The 16,137-nt window shown below is 41.1% G+C and overlaps 1 long non-coding RNA gene across 1 annotated transcript; it reads right to left on the bottom strand.

Moving 5' to 3' along the window:
• Positions 1-41: 41 nt before the first annotated feature.
• On the bottom strand, positions 42-15,692 carry LOC129865317 (uncharacterized). Its single transcript, XR_008761349.1, has 5 exons — positions 14,591-15,692; positions 13,595-13,627; positions 4,302-4,322; positions 3,452-3,478; positions 42-774 (listed from the first exon to the last, which is right to left on the bottom strand). It is a non-coding gene; the product is annotated as an uncharacterized LOC129865317 (long non-coding RNA).
• Between the last annotated feature and the right edge of the window lie 445 nt (positions 15,693-16,137).

Genomic DNA, 16,137 nt, shown 5'->3' with positions numbered 1-16,137 from the left:
GACATCATCATCAGTGGTATAATACACTACGGTAAACACAATGCCATCATCATCAGTGGTATAATACACTATGGTAAACACAATGACATCATGACATCAACATCAGTGGTATAATACACTATGGTAAACACAATGACATCATCAGTGGTATAATACACTATGGTAAACACAATGACATCAACATCAGTGGTATAATACACTATGGTAAACACAATGACATCATGACATCAACATCAGTGGTATAATACACTATGGTAAACACAATGATATCATCATCAGTGGTATAATACACTACGGTAAACACAATGACATCAGAGGGTATAATACACTATGGTAAACACAATGACATCATCATCAGTGGTATAATACAAGTGGAGGACAACATGTTACTGTATTGATCTCTGACACATCATACTGTCTTCCTCTATTAGTGGTCCATGTGTGACTGAGGTAGAGATAACAGGACATCCTGTAGCAGTTTTCATTAGGTCATGTGTAAGAACCTCTAAACTAATGTTAATACATGATTTAGGGCTCGATTCAATCATTTCTGATTTGTCCAACATACGCATAGCGGTTGATTTGTATCAGAGGTAGAACTGCGTTAGAGCTGTCAAATCCACCAAAGTGGTCTCAAAGCATTTGCTATTATTCTGTAAGTAAATCCGAGACACTCTATTTCGTATAATATGTTACGTTTTGTATGGGAGGAATTCATTTCTGGATGTCACAGAGTATAAAACACACCTTCATGTCTTCTGATGGTTTCAAAATCTGAAATATAGAGTAAAAGACTGTTGGTTATGAAAATTAGCAACATATTAATGGATATCACAAACAACTGTAAGTGGACATTTGTGTTGTTCAATCCAGACCTCAAACTATGCAGACCTGTAATAACTTTAATCTTAGTGAACATATGGGGAGAAACACTGGCATATCTGACACCCCCGCAGCCCCGGCAAGGTGGGGAGCCAGAGCCAATTTTTTATATATGTATATATAATAAATCATTTTGACAGTAACCCTCCATAAATTCATTTATAAACCTTTTTCTTTTCCATATGTGATAGGAAGCTAAATGTAGTTTTTTGGGGATTCAGGAATGTGACTGAAAAAGTGAAAAAGTGAAAAATAAACGGATTGATTGTATGAGGAGATAGTCAGTGCTGTTGTCAAGGCTACGACAGCGTCAGTGTAATGAGTGGAGCTTATTTAGGTGTTCAAAAACTCATATCAGACAGAGCCTAATGCTTCTTAGATAGTTCTTTATGAGTTTAGTTTAGAAAATGATCTCTGCAGAAGCAACAGTTACATTGAACAGTTACATTGACAGTAAAAACAGCTTGAGTTGCCATAGCAACATCAGTGAAACTGGGCAGAAAAGAGCTGTACTTCAAATACAGCAGTTCAGTAACATCGTTACTTAATTAATATTTGTTTAATTTAACCTTTATTTAAACGATGCAATTCAGTTAAGAAACAAATTCTTATTTTACAATGATGGCCTACAAAAGCTCCCCTAACCCCGATGACGCTGTGCCAATTGTGCGCCGCCTTATGGGACTCTCGATCACAGCCGGTTGTGATACAGCCCGGGATCAAACCATGGTCTGTAGTGACGCCTCTAGCACTGAGATGCAGTGCCTTAGACCGCTGCGCCACTCCGGAGCCCACAAGCTGACAGTCCCCGAAATCACGCATTAGAATTACTTTAAAATATGTTGATGTTTACATTACTTATTTGTTTGATTTCCCACCGTTTTGTCAGAAGACCATCCAGGCCTTACTAGGACCATGTCAACGTCCTCCATCAAATTAACGTGTATTTGTCTCCCTCTGGTGGTTGTAGGTATCACTACATCAATTTATTTTCTTCACCGCAACGTTACGTCAGAGGCGGTCCTTGGCAAAACGTTTATTCAACTCGACTCCTTCAAGGCACAGACATGACAAATCAGTCTCTGAATTTGTATCGAGCAGGCGGATCTAAATACATAACTTTCATTGCTCTACAATAACGAATGCGATCTACACACTTCCTTAAACCTAAAATAAGTTAATAAGTAATTTGTGTGGAAGTGAAACATTTATTTTAATGCGGAGGCAGACACATTGCATATGCTCAGAACGACAAATATCGAGCCCCTTACATCGCCCTTCTCCCCTTGTCTATAGGAGGAATGTACGCTGTTTAAAGGTTAGATTGATGACTAAAACCATAGAGAAACAGTGCAAACAGATTAGCAGACAACAGTTCTTGAAGGCTTGAACAAAATAACCTGTTTGCAATGTTGTTCATACTGGTGAACCGGCGTTTGAGTTGTGTGGTTGTAATATCAACAGTACATTGTCTCTGTTATATCTTGGCATGCATCATTCAAGTTGAATTGTGTGCAGCACAATGGACATATACTGCACAATGTCTCAGGGAAGACTGTCTGGGCTGTCAATACTCCGTATAGAAAGCAGTTGGACCCGCAACCTGAACCTACAGGCCGGGGTGAAAACGTTTGCACACAAAAAATGAGGACTTCAAGACACAAGGGGAGTCTCAAACTGGATTAAATTTTATTTAATTTACCTGGAATATTGCATCCCATTTGTGTAAACTATTAGCCAAACAAACCCCGCTGAGTTCAGTAATAAATAGTGTCTGAATTGATCCTCAAGACGACTACTTTTTCCCTCATTGTTCGGCGATTTGATGCGTATCTTTTATTAAAATGGTATAAATAGAAGCTAAATACGGTATATAGCTATATATAGTACACTGCATATTGAAACAATCCCTAGTTAGTGTTTTGAGGGGGACTGACTTTTATTTGGCTTTAATAGTCTGGTTTTACCCACAACTTTCTATCCAAGCTGAGAGAGAGCGCGAGGACAGCTCATGTTACGCAGGTTCAGGTATTATATTCAGGACAGTTGTATATTCTGGCAGCTGATTAGTATGCGGTTGCCTCTAACATTTATTTTACAATCTGCAATGATTGAATTTACAACTTTAATTACTGAACAAGTAATTATATTATTGCCACCAGCCAGTTTTAGAAAATTACGACCAAATAGGCCTGTCTCCCAATTAACATTTATCCATTAGCCAAAGCTAAGCCTTGGCACCACAGAAAGCCTATCGTCGATTCGATAGGCATGCAGCCGCATAGACATGTCGCGATTTCAGCACCATGGCCTGCGATCGGTAGTCTATACTTCGATTTTTATTTTAGGGGGGGGGGGGGGGGGGCGAACTCCGACCTTGCGGGGGTCCAGTGAAACTGTGTTATGCCCGTGGTGAGATTGATGGTAACTTCAGTAAAATGTAGTGCCAAACACACTGACACAATGTAATAAAACATTTACTACATTAATTATCTATCATACTATAACTGCAAACAAGATTCCAAGAAAAAGTACATTCAAAGTATTTAGAAATCAGTTATTCCTTTACCTGGACTCCAGTTTGTGTTCACAAAATCTGTGGATACATTATTTTTAAACAATATTAATCATTAAGAGATACAGTTTTTTCATCACTGTACACAAGCGTTTAGAAATTGTCAATGTATTATTGATGTACTGGAAGCCAGCATATACTGAAGCTATAGTTTAGATCCCTGTAATAAGAATATCTTCCATAATGACTTCTAGAGGGATGCACCCAGAAGAGTGTACCGTCACTACATCCAGTCACTCACTAGTCCATACTTGTACCTAGTCCATTCCTTGTACCTATGTTTGTCCTGTGTCACTGTGTGCCTTTTTTGTTTGCTGAAATCCGTAGTTTTGGATAAAAACAGTTATAATCGTAATCATAATCCACTGTTTTCCAATGGAGTAAAAAGTTATGACTTCAAGCAGGCACTACAACTCGATACTTTTATACATATCCATTATTTAAGGCGGACTGTGTAGCTGTGCTTATTCTTGTCCTGTTATTGTTATAGCGTTGTCAGTTGGACTGGAAATACTTCTCGGCGTCTCCTGCCAAAACTTTAAAAACAAAATCAGCCGTGCAATGACTGGCTGCTCCCTCACCATTAACCAACAACGTCTCCTTTGGCAGAGGTCATGTAAAATGCTACTTTAATAAACTACGGATTTCAGCAAACAAAGAAATGCACACAATTACACAGGACAAACAGGTACACGGTAAGAGTTTAAGAATTGACATGGTATCGCCTGATAGGGACTTGATATAGTCGGAGGTACAGACCCCACAAACTCATCACAACTCCATGGACAAAGCTAGCATATGCAGTATAAGCCATCATATACAATAGGTAACAAATCATACTTACCCAGCTGAGAAGCCAGTATTTCTACAGATAAACAGATACATATAGTCAATTAGACACATCAATGGTCTCCAAGGAGGAATCAACATGTGTTTTGTGTTAGCTACCTCTCTCTACAATCTAAAAAGAAAAGGTTCCTGTAGGATCTTTTTGGATAATTTAAGGTTAAAACAATTACGGTTTTAACCTTAAAAACTTAAGGTTCATTTAAGAACCTATATATATATATATATATATATATATATATATATATATATATATATATATATATATATATATCAGTTCGTTTTTTTTAACCTTTGTAGACGTAAGGGGTGCTTTGAAAAACCTATTCAAAAGAGGGGTTCGTTTTGGAAACAGTAAGTGAGTAAAGGGCTCTCGTGTTTGTAATTCAAATTGAGAACATTGGCATTATGGGTCAGCTAGGACTCAGGTAAGGCGTTACAAAAAAAACTGTATTGTATCACTATTACATGAACTAAGACACCTTCTACTATACACTGTTTTGTTTTCTGTTTAAATCTGATACTTTTTGTTTTTATCATGGATGGACTATGTGTTTTGGAAACATGGAGCCTTTGTCTGGCAAATACATTTATGTTTGTTGTTACACTATACTGCGCTACCAAGCAAAAGGCAGTAACTGCTCATTGTGTGGAACTGAGAAAAATGGCTTTTATTTACCTTGGTTTCACAGTAACTTTATGCAGTTACTGCTAACACAACCCCCATTTTCTCCAAAACACAATACGTGTCACGCGGGACTAAGTGAGGGAAAGAACCAGACGCAGAGAGAGAGAGCCGCTTGGGAAAAATATTCCTTATTTTTACTCTTAACAAAAAAAAACAGAATAAACCCGAACATCCAGGGCGCAGTGAAAACACTTGCCAAACACCCAACATACACACACGTAACAAAAACAATCCCGCACACAACAAGGGCGGGTCAAACTCCTAATTATAGGGAAGCTCATTACGAAACAAAAACAACAGGTGCAACTAATAAGACAAAACAAACAGACAAACGAAAAAGGGATCGGTGGCGGCTAGTAGGACGGTGACGACGACCGCCGAGCACCGCCCGAACAGGCAGGGGAGTCAACTTCGGCGGAAGTCGTGACAATACGAGGCAGGATACTTGTCCACATGATTAAGCATGTATTTAATGTTTAAAAAATTACGTTAACTCATTTTCGACCAAATTAGCAGTTGCTGCCTTTTTGCTTGGTAGGTTAGTATAAGAGCTTTGGATTCCCTGTTTTGTGGTTACTTTGGTAGCGCGTCTGATGACGACATCACATGACTGGATTACGAATTGCCTTTAAATTTGACAAAAAACGGCGCTGAATGGTACGATGACGAATGGTTTATGAGTGTGATCACTCATCGGACCGGAGGTAAAGAGGCGAACATTTCATCTGACCAAGGTAAAAAAGTGTCGCTCCTCAACTGTAAATGGATGTTCTCAGTGACAGTGTTAAAAGTGACTGATGCTATTGAAGCTCTGTGACTGATTTATTTGAGCTATTCACTGTGAATAAAGGGGGGAGATTTGTGGTTGTTCTTCCGTTTTGTCTCTGCTCTTTTGTTGTTGGATTTGCCCGCTGAGTTGAGAAATCATTGTGGAGCGGCGAAAAGCAGACGCTTTGCTGATTGGCGACTGTGTCTGAGTTGTGATGATGTTGATTTTGGCTCATTCATTAAGCTACACCGTGCTAAAATGTGTTCATACTGTGCTGGTGGTTGCAAATCAATTGAAGTGAATGTGATTTGATGTTCAGAGCTCTTACAATGGATCCAATGGGAACTTAGCACTTCTAGATCCTTTGAACTTTTGCAAAGTTGGGTGCACTTACTAAAAAAAGAAATGAGATCACACAACTTATGGGGGATGATGGAAATGTTGAATTGCTGACACAAAGATTTCTCAAAGTTGGTTGAGTTGTTGCATGATCCCAATGAGTCCATAAAGGCTTTGTTATCTGCTGAGAAGCCAACAAAGTATCAGGTTGAATGGTACGGCTCAAACGCAGCAACACTGGATTGTTTTGCAACCACATTGGACACATGGATGGAAGAAGCAAACTAATGCACAGCGGCCAAAAAAACTGATGAGGAGGTCCAGACACGTATCTCCAATGTCTCATCAAAACATGTAAATAGATCACAATACAGCAGGCGCTCAGGACAATCCACCACATCTTCTATCAGGCTTCATTTGAAGGCTGAAAGGGAATCCTTACTGGTTAAAGCTGAATCACTGAAAAGGAAACAAGCATTGGAGAAACAGGAGGCAAAATTCAAGGCAGAAAATAAAGGTTTTGAAATTGAAGCTGAAATATTGGCTAACAGTGCTAAGCTGAATGTATTCCATGAGTATGAAGCCTTTCAAGGAATGGCAAATACATCAGATGATGGAATGAACGACACCTGAATGCAATGGGAAGGCCTTAAGATACCATGGGGAAGGTTACTCAAAATGGAGCTAGATCATCTGCTAGGCTCGTGTCACTGGGCAGCTTGTGGCTGGGTTTCCCTTTCTAATCTGTGATAGTTTGTGAGCCCTGCCACATCCGAGAAGAGCTGGTGTAGTAGGATTTGATCTTACTCCTGTATTGACACTTTGCCTGTTTGATGATTCGTTGGAGGGCGTAGCATGATTTCTTTTAACTAAGCGTCCGGGTTTGTGTCCAGCTCCTTGAAGTGTCAGCCTTTAGCTCAGTGCCGATGTTGCCTGTAATCCATGGCTTCTGGTTGGGATATGAATGTACGGTCACTGTGGGGAGGATGTCATCAATGCACTTTAATGAAGCCGGAGAATGATGTATAAACTCCTCACCACTTCCGAATTGAGCGTGTCACTGGTACTTCCTGTTTGAGTTTTTACTTGTAAACAGAATTAAGGAGGATAGTCATGGTCAGATTAGCCAGAGATCTAGTCCAGTTACCAACATATGGAGGCTGACAGAGGGTATGCAGACGCCAAAAGACTTCTGAAAAAACATTGAGAACGTTGAGAAATCTCTCAGCTGGCCGTCCATCAAGGTTGAAGATTCCGAATCCTTACAGGCCTTTGCAGTTTTCCTCACTGGATACTACACAACTATGGATAATGTTAAATATATGGAGGAAATGGACAGCCTGTCAAATATGAGAGCAATAGTCTCAAATCTGCTGTAAATGAAGAAAAATGGAGACGGTCTGCTTAGGACCTACAAGAGAAATGGAAGAAGTGCCAGGTTCGCTCATCTGGTTACCAAGCCAGGATCGCCTCACATCCCCTGTTTGGAAACCTGAGGGAAACTCCCTCTGCAGCAGTGAAGGAAGGTTCAGGGCCTGTAAGTAGGCCAAGTGTCCTGAAGGAGAGGAAAAGTGGTTTTGGTTTTGCCACCAGTGTCACACCAGCTGTGAAAACAGTGAAGATCTGGGTTGGCAATCCCTATAGTGCTGCACTCAGACAGTGTCCATTCTGTCAAAGAGAACACCGTCTAGACACATGCAGAGAACTGAACACGTAGCCACATCAAGAGAAATGTGACTTTTTGAAGAACAAATGAATCTGCCCGTGTTGTCGGACCCCTGGACACATGAACAAAGGATGCACACATCAACTTCCCTTTAAACTGTGTTCACGTAAACATCCTACCATGTTGCACATCACCTACAAAGAGGTAAACTGCTGGAAAAGCAACGAAAACAGAGAGCAGAGTTACCAATGTGTTCGTTAAACTAGATGGAGATGCTGGGAGTCACACTTGGGCCGGTGATCCTGATTGCATCCTAGCCATTGTGCATGTGAGGGGGAAAGGAAAGAAAGTAACAGAACAGTGGAACCATATGCCTCTAGATCCAGGCAGTACAGCCCCATTCTGTACAGAATCACTGCTTCAAGATCTCAAGGTCCCTGGAAGAAGAATGGACATTCTTCAAGACTATCAACAAGCAGGAAGTCCTGAGTACCTTTGTTGTCTCTGGCTTGGAGATGAGCAGCCTTGATGACAGTGGTTTTGTGGAACTCCCTGCCGTTTTCACACAGAAGGAAATCCCTGTAACTAAGGAGAACATTCCCACCAGTGGCAGGTGGTGGTAGGAGCTATACGAGGACGGGCTCATTGTAATGGCTGGAGTGGAATCAATGGAATGGAGTCCAACATGTGGTTTCCATATGATTGATGTTTGATATTGTTCCATTTATTCCCATCCAGCCATTACAATGAGCCCGTTCTACTATAGCTCCTCCCACCAGCCTCCACCGATTCCTACCCAGACAGATGTGAACCAATGGCCATATTTGGAAAAGGTGCATCTCAAGCAGACTGCTGAAGTTGTATTGTTGATTGGAACAAACACACCTCAGGCAATGGAGCCATGGATGGTCATAAACAGCCAAGAAGATGGCCCATACGCTGTGAAAACCACTCTGGTCTGGATTGTGAATGGACTTCTAAAAAAGGAGAAAGTCACCCCCTCAAATCATCAAATCAAATGTTATTTGTCACATGTGACGAATATAACAGTATAATATAATATAACCTTACAGTGAAATGCTTACTTATAAGCCCTTAACCAACAAATGCAGCTTTAAGGAAAATACGTGTTAAGTTAAAAAAATTATGAGTAGTAAAAAATAGACAAGTACTTATATTTTTTACAAATAACGAAGAAAAAACCCCACACAATAGCACAATTGGTTAGGAGACCGTAAAACTGCAGCCATTCATTCACCTGTGAAAACCACTCTGGCCTGGATTGTGAATGGTCTTTTTAAAAAGAGGAATGTCTCCAACTATGGGCGGTCTCATATAATGTCACACAGAATCTCTGCGGTAGAGCTGGAAGAGCTGCTGCAGCAACAGGTCAAGCATGATTTCCCAGAGCGCCACCACGAGGAGCAGCTTGAAATATCAAGAGAAGATCATCTCTTCATGGAGAGTGTATTTCTCAGCCAAGCAGGTGGTGGTTCTCTATATTATTTGCCTCCCACTGAGGAATGAGGATGCTGAATTTCCCAACAACTGCTGTGTGGCAGTACAGCGTGCTCTCAACCTGAAAAGGAAACTCAGTAAGAATCCCTAGTCCTGTAAGGACTACACCAACTTCATGGCAGACATCCTGGACAAAGGCTTTGCAGTGATGGCACTCTCACAGAGAGAGTCAAGTTCACTGTGCTTCCATCATGGGTAAGGCCATCATTAAAACCAGTCCCCATACCAGGCATGTATCTCACAGCTGCCACAGTTGATAAGTTGGAGCTCCCACTACAGGACAACACTGATAAAAAGGTCTCTCTCCGTGGACACCACCTTTCTCCGATATGGTCGTTGACTACTTTGGCCCATCTGAAATAAAGCGTGTCAGAGGAAACGTCTGCGGTATGGAGTCATCTTTACATGCCTGAATATAAGAGCTGTACATATAGAAGTGGCACATCCAAGGTAAACTGACTCTTGCATAAATGCAACCAGAAGGTTTGTTGCAAGGAGAAAACAAAGGAAGATTATCCTCTTGGATAATGAAACCAACCTTATCAGAGCAGAGCATGAGCTTAAGGAAGTCATTCAGGGCTTGGATGATGCTCAGATACAGGACACCATGCTCTAAAAAGGCATGACATGGATCTTTAACCCTCCCACTGTATTACACCATGGTGATATTTGGGAGAGACAGATAAGGACAATCAGAAGGGTTCTCAGTGCCATACTGCTTCAGGAGACACTGGATGATGAAGGACTGCAGACCCTGATCTGTGAAGTAGAGTCCATCATCAATGACAGGTCAATAAAACGTCTAGTGACCCTAATGATTTGGAGCCTCTCACCTCCATCCAAACCAACCAAACCAGCTATTCCCCCTGGAGTGTTAATGCCGAAGGATTGTTACGCCAGAAGGTGATGATACCAAGCGCAATACACACGAGTGCACAAAACATTAGGAACACCTGCCATGTCTTCCATGTCTGTCCAGGTGAATCCAGGTGAAAGCTATGATCCCTTATTGATGTCACTTGTTTCATCCACTTTAAATCAGTGTAGATGAAGGAGAGGACACAGGTTAAAGAAATATTTTTAAGCCTTGAGACAATTGAGACATGGATTGTGTATGTGTGCCATTCAGAGGGTGAATGGACAAGACAAAATATTTAAGTGTCTTTAAATGTGGTATAGTAGTAAAGGGAAAAGGAAAGGTGGATACCTAGACAGTTTAACAACTGAATGCATTCAACTGAAATGTCTTCCGCATTTAACCCAACCCCTCTGAATCAGAGAGGTGCGGGAGGCTGCCTTAATTGACATCCACGTCTTTGGCACCCGGAGAACAGTGGGTTAACTGCCTTGTTCAGGGACTAGTAGGTGCCAGGCGTACCGGTTTGAGTCAAGAACTGCTTTTTTAAATTTATTTTTTAACATTTGAGTTATTTAGCAAATGCTCTTATCCAGAGTGACTTACAGTTAGTGCATTCATCTTAAGATAACTAGTTAGGACAACCATACATCACAGGCACAGTAAGTACACTTTTCCTCAATAAAGTAGCAATCAGCAAAGTCAGAGCTAGAAGGGGGGGGGGGGGGGGGCCTTATTTAAGAGAGTCTTTGAAGAGGTTTTCAGGTGCTTTCGGAAGATGGGCAGGGACTCTGCTGTCCTAGCTTCAGGGGGAAGCTGGTTCCACCATTGGGGTGCCAGGACAGAGAAAAACTTGGACTGGGATGGGAGGGCCAAGAGACCAGAGGTGGCAGAATGGAGTGCTTGGGTTGGGGTGTAGGGTTTGAGAATAGCCTGAAGGTAGGGAAGGGCAAATCCTTTTGCTGCTATGTAGGTAAGCACCCTGGTCTTCTAGAGGTTGCAAGTTTCAACTGGAAGCCAGTGGAGTGTGCAGATGAGCAGGGTGACATGGGAGAACTTGGGAAGGTTGTAAACCAGGAGGGCTGCAGCATTCTGGTTTAGTTGCAGGGGTTTGATGGCACAAGCAGGGAGCCCAGCCAACAGAGAGTTGAAGTAGTCCAGAAGGGAGATGACAAGTGCCTAGATTAGGACCAGTGGCGCTTCCTGTGTGAGGTAGGGTCGTACGGATGTTGTAGAGCATGAACCTGCAGCAGCAAGTCACTGCTTTGATGTTTGCAGAGAACGACTGTTTTCCAGGATCACGTTTAGGTTCTTTGCACTCTGGGAGGGCGACACGGTGAAGTTGTCAACCGTGATGGAGAGGAGTGAGGGTATGACGGAGCCAAGTGACTTGGTGTATAGAGAGAAGAGGAGAGGGCCTAGAACCGAGCCCTGGGGGACACCAGTAGTGGGAGTACGTGGTGCAGACCCAGATCCTCTCTACTGATGGTTCCCAGTGTCGAAGGTAGTGGATAGACCTAGGAGGATGAGAACAGAGGAGAGATTGTCCGCTTTGGCAATACGGAGAGCCTCCGTGACACAGAGAATAGCCGTCTCGGTTGAGTCACCAGTCTTGAAGCCTGACTGGTTAAGGTCAAATCGTTCTGAGAGAGCTAACGAGACAGTTGATCAGAGACGGCACACTCAATTGTTTTGGAAAGAAAATAAAGGGATAAAGGTCTATAGATTTTTACGTCAGATGAGTTGAGTGTTGATTTCTCAACAGTTTCCCGTGTGTATCAAGAATGGTCCACCGCCCAAAGGAGATCCAGCCAACTGGACACAACTGTGGGAAGCATTGGAGTCAACATGGGCCAGCATCCCCGTGGAACGCTTTTGACACCTTGTAGAGTCCATGCCCCGACAAATTGAGGCTGTTCTAAGGGCAAAAAGGGTTGCAACTCAATATTAGGAAGGTGTTCCTAATGTTTTGTAACCTCAGCGTATGTCAGACTTGATCTTAGAGAAGTGGACCAAAGATAATCTTACTGAGTTGCAAGAGACAAACATTGACAAGAAAGAGAAGAAACTTTGTCCCTGGGGACATGGTTCTCATCAGGATGACTCTGGTCTCTGTGCGAGGGGTTGATGGGTTAAAGGTTCCAAACTGTCTGTTCAAGCAGTTGAAACACAGTTAGGACACCCATCAGTACCACACAAGACATGCAGCAAGAGGTCTCTTCACAGTCCCCAGGTCCAGAACTGGACTACATGGAACTCTTTGCCACTGCAGGTAACTCAAGTAAACACTAAAAACAAATAAAAGAGCACCTTACGGCACAACGGGGACTGTGAAGAGAGACTTTTTAATATATTTTTTATTGTATTATGTAGTGTTATGTATTTATGTAGTGTTTATGTCATGTTATAGTATTTATTTTATTGTTGTGTTTTGTTTCCTGTTTGGACCCCAGGAATAGAAGCCGTTGCCTAAATACTAAACTTGTGGCTTATGGGGGCAAGTCACACAACCACCCAGAATCCAGAGGGCTGGTTATGCAGGTGAGAACTCAGACCACCACAGGTTGAAGGCCCTTCACCAAGCTATAACATTTCTGTTTGTTGTTACACTATCGGAGCTTTGGATTCCCTGTTTTGTGGTTACTTTGAAAGCGTGTCTGACGTCGGAATCGCAAACCTGTGGCCTCATGGTAAGTTTTGAAGTGGATTAGGAATTGTCTTTATAAAATGGTTCACATTATTCTTTCAAAGTGATGATCTGAGACTCCTTGTCTCATATCACTTCTCTAATGTCATAAATCCTAATTGAGTTCCACAGCCTAAATGAGTCCAGCGTATCTCTGTGAGACAACTTCTCCAATGAAGATATTCTATCCTCCCACCACTTCTTAATGTCATTAATTAAATGTGACTGGTGATTCAGGTGTATCAGAGACTACCTCTCTCTAGTCTAGTGGTCCTCTACAGTCTCAACACATCCTGTTCTATAACATCAACATTAATGTGACTGGTCCATCAGTGATCCAGGTGTATCAGAGACTACCTCTCTCTAGTCTAGTGGTCCTCTACAGTCTCAACACATCCTGTTCTATAACATCAACATTAAATGTGACTGGTCCATCAGTGATCCAGGTGTTTCAGAGACTACCTCTCTCTAGTCTAGTGGTCCTCTACAGTCTCAACACATCCTGTTCTATAACATCAACATTAATGTGACTGGTCCATCAGTGATCCAGGTGTATCAGAGACTACCTCTCTCTAGTCTAGTGGTCCTCTACAGCCTCAACACATCCTGTTCTAGAACATCAACATTAATGTGACTGGTCCATCAGTGATCCAGGTGTATCAGAGACTACCTCTCTCTAGTCTAGTGGTCCTCTACAGCCTCAACACATCCTGTTCTAGAACATTATTCTATGGTCTGAAGACACTGGGATATGAAGGACACTACTTACCCAGTTGACTAGTCAGATCCTTTTCAACCTTAACTGTAGATACAGATAATAAGAAAAGTCAGGGAACATTAATGTGAACAACATTATGTGTGTTCTACTTCATTAGAAGTTACATCTATTGAAGATAAATTTGGTTTAAATAATGTTAGTAAAGTGATGATCTGAAGACAATACTTTCTATTCTGGGCCCTTGAGGTTAACTTTAAACATGTAGAGTAGATGGAAGACAGTGAGAACATCATGAACACTAGTAGATGTAGTCTCTCTCTGGGACTCCTTGTCCCATATCACTTCTCTAACGTCACAAATCCTAATTGAGTTTCACCACCTAAATGAGTCCAGCGTACATCTGTGAGACAACTTCTACAATGAAGATATTCTACCTACCACCACTTCTTAATTTCATTAAATAAATGTGACTGGTCCATCAGTGATCCAGGTGTATCAGAGACTACCTCTCTCTAGTCTAGTGGTCCTCTACAGTCTCACACATCCTGTTCTATAACATCAACATTAATGTGACTGGTCCATCAGTGATCCAGGTATATCAGAGACTACCCTCTGAGCACACTACAGGTTAATATTAGGTTGAGCCGTTGATCAATGAGATTACAACCTACAGTATATTCACCCACTCTAAAAGACAGCAATAAGTTATTTACATTTCCCATGTGTTTTCACTATGCTTTAAAACCATCTAAAAGCACAACCAAATTCCAGTGAAAAACAATGTTTGATTTTTTTGTTTTGTTGTCACCCAAATGTCTATCACTGCGCTTTCAACTAATTTAAAGCACAGCAAAGTTCAACTAGGAATACAATGCCAGATATGTTGTTTATTTATAGAACAGATTAATGTTAATATCCCTGTGCTTCATCTAATAGCAAAATCAAATGATCTGGACTGTAGTTCAAATTTAAACATATAAATTGGTTGACAAAATTCTAGTGGTTCTAATAATATTATCAAAGTGATGATTTGAAAACACTACTTACCTAGCTTCCCAGTGTGGTCATCTGTAAACATGTAGAGTAGATGGAAGACAGTGAGAACATCATTAACATGAACACTAGAAGATGTAATCTCTCTCTGGGACTCCTTGTCTCATATCAATGTTACAACATCAGAAGGAACATCTTCAATGTGCTCAAAATAACCTTCTTAAAGTGTTTTCATACCTAAAATTGTTAAATTAAAGAAATATGTACTTTGTGGGTCTTGTGATGATCTGCAGACAGTACTTACTATTCTGCTCCCAGAGGTCAACTGTAAACATGTAGAGTAGATGGAAGACAGTGAGAACATCATTAACATGAACACTAGAAGATGTAGTCTCTCTCTGGGACTCATTGTCTCATATCACTGTTCCAACATCAGGAACACCTGGGGCCAATCAGAAGTTGGCCATAGCCAATAACAAAAGGTGGTCCCCGCAACTGTTGTTTTGGTAAAAAGCTGAGGGAGGGGCTGGAGAAATAATATCACTCTCAAATTCATAGACAGAGCTATGGATACAAGGACTGACCATCCATGATACTGTATCAACATTATAGTTTTATACATGTTTTGAGGCCACATAGTGTTTGTTTACATTTACTTTGTTTACAAACATTGAGATAAAACAAGGTTCTATTTGGGGTTCTGATGGGGTACAACAGTTAAACTAAGCTCTTTAATCATTTATAAGTTATATTCTTCAACAATCAAGGGGTAGAAAATTTATTTATAACAAAACAATGGATGATGCAACTACCGATTCCACTTTGTGCTCAACAAAAACATAACATAGTTTAAATAAATCTAGCAAAGTGATGATCTGAAGACACGACTTACCTCTCTCCTTCTTGAGGACATCTGTAAACATGTAGAGTAGATGGAAGACAGTGAGAACATCATTAACATGAACACTAGTAGATGTAGTCTCTCTCTGGGACTCCTTGTCTCATATCAATGTTCCAACATCAGATAAAAGTTAGGGAACATTAATATGAACAACATGATGTGTTTTCTACTTCACTAGAAGTTACATCTATAGAAGAGACATTGGTTTACATAATGTTATCAATGTGGTGATTTAAAGACACGACTTACCTCTCTCCTTCTTGAGTTCATCTGTAAACATGTAGAGTAGATGGAAGATAGTGAGAACATCTGTCACGTTCCTGACCTATTTCTGTTAGTTTGTTGTATGTTGTTAGTATGTTGTATGTTGTTGGTCAGGACGTGAGTTTGGGTGGGCATTCTATGTTTTCTGTTTCTATGTTGGTTTAAGGGTTGCCTGGTATGGCTCTTAATTAGAGGCAGGTGTTTGGCGTTTTCCTCTAATTGAGAGTCATATTTAGGTAGGTTGTTTCACAGTGTTCGTGGTGGGTGGTTGTCTCCTGTGTCAGTGTTTGTCGCACCATACGGGACTGTTCGGTTTGTTTTTGTACATCGTCATTTTGTGTAGTCATTTTTTCCTGTTCGTGAGTTCTGCGTTTTATGTAAGTTTGCATGTCCAGGTTTGTCTACTCCGTTTTGTTGTTTTGTTAGTTTATAGTCA

The sequence above is a fragment of the Salvelinus fontinalis genome, chromosome 1 (genome assembly GCF_029448725.1).
Source record: "Salvelinus fontinalis isolate EN_2023a chromosome 1, ASM2944872v1, whole genome shotgun sequence".
NCBI classification, from domain to species: Eukaryota; Metazoa; Chordata; class Actinopteri; order Salmoniformes; family Salmonidae; genus Salvelinus; species Salvelinus fontinalis.
The sequence above is the reverse complement of the archived record's forward strand: the minus strand, read 5'-3'. Positions and strand labels throughout refer to the sequence as shown.